The following is a 6,837-nucleotide window of genomic DNA, read 5'->3' on the forward strand; positions in this document are numbered from 1 at the left end:
AATTGAGCTTTGGGAGTTATAACTATTAGTTGTAACTAATAGTTACAACTATTTCATAGTTATATCAGAGCCTTTTGTTCCCACTGAAGTTTCTTGAGTTGGACCCAACTGTTTGGGCAGGTATCATTCAGGACTTTGTTCTTGTGAATCATCTCCAGATGGTGTCTATCCTACATACTCTTAGGACTTGCAAAAAGACTGATGACAGAGTAATTTCTTTTCATATCTTTCCACAATTTTATTACTTCCTGGAACTCATGAACAAAGGGATCTCCCTACCTGACTACCACTTACTTCAGTATTAGATATTATCTGTCTTCCTATTTCTGACTGCTTTACTTAGCATAATGCCCTCAGGGCTTATCTATGTTTTCACAAAGAATGACAATTGCATAGCAGTTTGAGGCTAAGGGGTGATAGAGGTACAATATTCCTTATTCAGATTCCGTGTTCCAAGAAGCAAAACAGGATGGAGGAAGCCAGCATGAGTCTCATTAGGAGATGAAAACCAGTCTCTGAGGCAGAAACTGTGAGAAGATAAGCTCCTATGCTTGCCTTTCTAGGATCTCAGAGTATTTCTGTTCCTATGAAGCAAGACTCAGATGTTAACTTCAAGCAACTCAGAAAAATACTCATCAGTAGGATGCACGTAATATCTCAATAATAATCTGATTCCGAGACCTAAATGACATTCCCAGGTCTAAGTAATATAGATGACTTCTTATGGGACTGGGGGCCCACATCCAAAAAGGGACAAAAAGGGACAAAACTGGACAAAGGATAACACTGAGTTTTTAATTCTCTGAAGTAAAGGCTTTCTTGTCCCTTTTTTGTAAGCATCATATTTCCCTAATAAAGGTTTCTTATGCCTGATGACTATTGAATAATAGGACTTCTATTTTGAGACTAAGGGAAATTAGATGGAAAATGGAGAATATAATCATGAAAGAATACTGCTTAGTAATTAAAAAGTAATAATAAATCAGGAGGTATTAAGCATGCATAAACCAGGATGCAGGAAGCCAGTCATGGGAACCATATTGATAAAATCCTGTTTCTAGACAAAATACCTGGGTGCAAGGATACTGCCTCAAATACAGTTAGTTTCCCAGGGATAAGACAATGCTGGCAGAAGGAGATTCTTCCTGGTCTCATGGCATACAGAAAAGGGCCCTCGATGCCAACCTACAACTCTACTACAAGAGGAAATAAAAAAAATCAAAAAAGGAAATCAAAAAAGAAATCAGAAAAAAAAAACTTGTCACCAGAACAAAACCTGAGGTATGAAGAAAAACACAAATAAGGAAGCTTTTTCCATTCTGGAGAAACTCAAGTTCCACCTTAAATATATAATCCTTTCTTTCTCTCCTCTCACGCTTCTCTAGGTAAATTTCTTTTTAGGAAATCTATTCTGTTTCACTAAAAATATAAATGCAAAAGGCCATATGCATAGCACTTGCCTGCCTGTTATATCAAGTCCAGCCAACTATAAAAGAAACCTAAATTCTACCCCTAATTATCTCAGTGAATTCTCTCACAAACTTTCACACCCAATTTACATTCCCACTAACACTGCACTAGGGTTTTCTTCTCTCCACATATTCACAAGCAAATACTTGCTTTTAACAGGCAGTGAATAAATTATTGTGGTTTAATTTGCATTCCTGAATGATTAGTGACATCAAGCACTTTTCATGTATCCTTTGGCCATCTATGATTTTTTTTTGGTAAACTGCCTATTCAAATCCTCTTCTTAATCTTTTAATCTGGTTTGAGAAGCCTTGGTGTTACTACTATAATGTTTGATAGAATTTTTCTGTGAAATCATCTGGTCTAGAGTGTATTTATTTTATTTATCTATTCATTGGGTATTTATTTTATTACTGAATCAATTCTTTTACTATTTTATCCATTTAGGTTTTATTTGTTCATTATTAAGCCATGGTGTGCTGTGCATTTCTAGAAATTAATTAATCTCTTCTAAGTTTTTCAATTTGGCAATTCATGGTAGTCTCTTATGATCATTTATATTTCTCTGCTATTGATTTCATAGTGCCCTCTTTAAAGTTTTTATGTGTTTTTTTAAATTTATGTGAAATTTTATTCATTTAATTTCATTTTTTTAGAAATACATTTTTCTGGGTCTTAAGTTCTTTTATTTCTGCTCTGTTCTTTACTATTTCTTTCCTTCTGCTAACTTTGGGCTTAATTTTCTTTTTTTCATATGGTCTTTTTTGTGGTTTAATGTTTGGTTTCTTGTGAGATTTTTCTAGGTGAATGTAATTATTTCTCTATTTAGAGCAAGAAAATATTTGTTGAAGATATATATTATATCCAGAGCAATATGGGATATTTGAAAATAAAACAAAATCGCTCGATTTTAATTTTAATTGAGCTATTTTGTTTTACTTGTAAAAGCAGTTGGAGGTCTTTTTTCAATGAAGCCAGATTTTTAAATGAAACTTATTTAGAATATGTGAGGAACAGAGAAGTTTGTGTTTAAGAAAGTACACAGGCTTTTGCAAAGTGGAAATAGGCAAGCAAAGAAACAGAGACAAACAAGCAATATACATTTTCAAGGAAAAACACAGGCTTGAAGATCAAGCCACAACTGGAGATTTTAGCATATGCAAAGATAAGGCAGTCTAAAGAGTAATTGTATTTCTTTCCACTGAAAACCATTTCAGAATTCCTTGATCATTCCACCAATACCCACCAATTCATATCTCTTAGAGAACTTATAAAGTCATTGGAGTATAATTTGTTAAGGTACACAGCTATGGTAAACTAGTACTTACTATGGAATTAGTGATGAGTCTTTTGTTCTCATTTGGTTTTCCAATAAATAAGAATGATCATTAAGACCATGAATTGTATTACTCGATAGTATTGTTTTTTCTATAGTATAGATTTTTCTACACATATAGAATAATTACATCATTCTATCATATAGATTTTTTTAGCATAGTTCTGTCACATTAGGTTCTCACTAAGGCTAAATTAAGGCATTCTTGAAAGTCACCTCTTTGGTGCTTCGTAAGGTTTCATCGGTCTAGTTTATCATCTTTAAAATCATTTAAATTATTAGGTTTTATGCATAGATTTGTGTACAAAGATGTGTATATAAGCATATATGGAATTCTTCCCCTTTCTTTCCTTTTCTTCTGGAATCCCCATGAATTTCTGAATGGTTTTTCTATTAAAAGAAAATTAATATTAATTTTCTATTAATACTGCTCATAAATTCCTTATGCTGTCTTCATTTAAAATTTATTTTTCCTTTCCATTTTGAATGATGTTCTATACTTTGTCCTCAAGGTCACTGATTTGAAATCTGTTTTTTCCATTCTGCTTCTGACCCACTAATGTGTTTTTTCAGCTGAGTTTCTGTACTTTTTAGTTCACTAATTTCTGTTCTGAACTTATTCACAATTTCTTCCATACTTTCTCCAATATCATTGATGTTCCACATATTTCTTCATTTCACTGAACTTTAATTAGACTGAGCCTTTGGAGCCTTACTCAGGGACTTTAGAAAGTTTGAAGTTATTCCTGAACTTTTGTCTACAACCGTAAGTGAGACTTCATTTCTTTATTATGGGTGGTGCTTTGTGAGGGCTAGGGGTGGAGATCCAAGCACAAGTTGGCCTAAGTGATGGTCAGAGACTTACACTAACCTAATCGATTAAATGCCTATATTTTTGAGATTTTATGGAACTAGATGTCCACTGTGGATGTGTGGTTGGAATTAACCTGTAGCTGCTGCAACACTGCTGAAAATTTGCAGCCAATATACGACTTTATCAGCTGTATACCTAAGACGGGGCAGGCCAGTGTTAAACCAAGCAGACCTGGTATCAATTAGGGTACTTTTTCCTTGCACCTGGAAGCCTGACATGTCAAGAATGTCCCGTGCTTCTGCCCTAAGTTTGGCTAGGCCTGGGCTCCAAACAAATGTTAAATACAACAGGCAAAGTAGGACTGCTGCCAGCATTCCTTAGTATATACAGAGAGCCTCTTTTCTAAGTCTAGTTTTCAATACCTAGTGGATTCTGTGTTTAATTCAGGCTTGGTATCTCTTCTGTGCTGAGGTCACAAAAGTGTTCTCAGATCATTCTCTTTTCTGTTTTCTTATCTTACTTCCCTAAGTGCTCAATGCTAAGAATTTTTCTCTTAGGGATGATTTTTAGCAGTCAATATTTGGGTAGGCTGTGCTTTCACTTTTTGTTTCAATTCCTTCTGATTTCTTCTTAAACCCAATGCTTGAACAAGAACACAAACTAGACCTATAAACACAAATCTCCTAAATAATGGAATGCATACTCATTTCACCAAATCCTCAGAATCATTTTTTGAGTCATGCATTTAAGACTCAAGTATTGGGGCTGAAGCAATAGCACAGAGTGTAGGCTGTTTGCCCCAGGTTTAATTCCCAGCATCCCATATGGTCCCCTGAGCACCACAAGGAGTAATTCCTGAGTGCAGAGCTAGGAGTAACCCCTGTGCATCACAGGGTGTGACCCCCCCAAAAAAGACTCAAGTATTACTAAACAATCATGAAATGCCTCATTTGGAAAGGCACCCCAGGGAAGCATATAAGTAGTCAGCTTTCCTCCACCCTGGGATACTCTAAAGGACCATTTCAGCTCCAGAACTCACCAAGGAAATGGCAGCTTGCACAGGGGAGTTTTCTCTTTCTGTGTGTTCCGAGAAAAATCAAAAGGAATAAAATCATAGTAAATTTAACATGGCAATAATGGAGATAAATGTAGATATCAATGACATAAAAATTGACAAAGTCAATGAGATCAAAGGTAGTTCATTGAAAATATCAACAAAATATCAATCCCTTGGCTAGACTATTCTAAAATAAAAGAGTCGTACAAAGTACTAAGAATGGGAAGAAAAGGTAAAATGTCACTATAAATTCTAAGAGAATTTTAAAAAGTTAGAAAATAGTTTCAATAACTTCAAGCTCAAATTAAAATCTCATGAAACGAAATGTTAAAAAAAAACCTCATAAAACTTACACAAAAAGAATAGCTATTTGTTACTGAAATTGAATTTGTAATTTTTTGAGTGGGGACTTCACCCAGTGGCGCTCAGGGTGGGTTACATTGCTCCTAGCTCTACGGTCAGGGATCATATGCTCAGGGCACCTGCAAGCAAGCACCTTCCCTCTGTGCTCTCTCCAATTCCTAAAGGTCAAGTATTTTTTGTGATGGTGATAGGGAAGTGGTTGGGGCTAGACCCTGTAGTGTTCAGGTTTTGCTTCTGGCTCTGTGCTCAGGGTTTATTCTTGACAGCGCTCAGGGATCAAGGCCAAACAAGCAAGCTATACAAGGCATGCACCTTAACCACTGTATTAGTATTTTGATCCAGAATTCATAATTTTTAATGTTCCCATGAAAATAGCTCCAGGACCAGATGGCTTCAATGGGGAAATTCTACCAAACTTTGTTTTTGGTGAAGCAAAAAATATTGAAATTTATTTAGAAATATGTGAGGAAGAGAGAGAGATAAGTATGTGTTCAAGAGAGAACACAGACTTCTTTAGAGTGGAAATAAGCAAGCAAAGAAACAGAGATGAGCAAGTGAGATTCCTGTTCAAGGGAGAATATAGGCTTGAAAAGCAAGCTATACTAAACTTTTAAGGATGAAATAATAGTTCTATGCACACAAAAATTTTGGACTATATGAAGCAGTGCGAGGGAGATACTCCCAGCCCTATGCTTGGTAGCTACTCCTGTCTATTCTAGGAGACCATATATAAGGAATCAAACCCAGCCCACCTGCATACAAAGCATGCATTCAGTACTATGAGTCCAGCTGCAACAAACTATTCATGAAAGTTAACACTTAGGAAATTCATCCCAACTCATTCCCTGAGATCAACATTACTCTGATATCAAAGCCAAGTAAATATTAAAAGAAAAGAAAGTCATAGTATAAGACCAATATCCCCGAAGTACTGAAATGTAAAAATACTAAATAAAGTATTGGGAAATCAAAATCAGAAATTCATAAAATATAATAATTATTATTAAGAGAGATTTACCTTAATTCAATAATGAATCAAAATCTCAAACTCAATTTTTGTAACTAATCATATAAACAGATGAAATAAATGTATTTAATCATATTGAATATTGATGAATGGTATTACCAAATGTATTTAATCATGTTCAATATTTATTAATTGTAACAATGATTAGAATTACAAAAGAAATGCTTCAAATTATATAAAATACCCAAAATACAACTGTAGAGAGTAAATCACACATAATGGTAGAGAATTAAATGATTTCCCTCTAAGACTGAAAAAGGTCATTCTAACCCATCCTATTCACCTCGTTATGAAATTGTAGGCCAGTGTAAAATTGAAAGAACAAGCAATGAAAATTACAGAGATACAGGGTTGGCCGCGTGCAAGGCAAACGTCCTACCTGCTGTGCTATTGCTCCAGCCCCTGATGTCTAAGAATTTAAGACATAAAAATAGTCTCTTGAAGTAATAAGCAAATCTAGCAAGGGTACTGGGCACAAGGACTCTACAGAAACACCCATCATATCTCTATATACTGTCACAGCCCTTAAAAATGAAAGTAGGGGGAAATCAAGATCATTTAAAATAGAATAAAAAATATAATGAAGTCCTTAGTATAAATCTAAGAAAATATGAGTGAGATGTGTATTCTGATTAGTGTAAAACTGATAAAAAATAAGTGGGGCCAGGAGATAGAACAGCAGTTTGGGTGCATGCTAGACTAGACATTTGATCCTATCCTGGCACCCCAAGGTCCCTAGAGTATAGCCATGTATGGCCCTGGAGGCCCCA

Source organism: Sorex araneus, chromosome X (genome assembly GCF_027595985.1).
Source record: "Sorex araneus isolate mSorAra2 chromosome X, mSorAra2.pri, whole genome shotgun sequence".
In the NCBI taxonomy this organism is placed as follows: domain Eukaryota; kingdom Metazoa; phylum Chordata; class Mammalia; order Eulipotyphla; family Soricidae; genus Sorex; species Sorex araneus.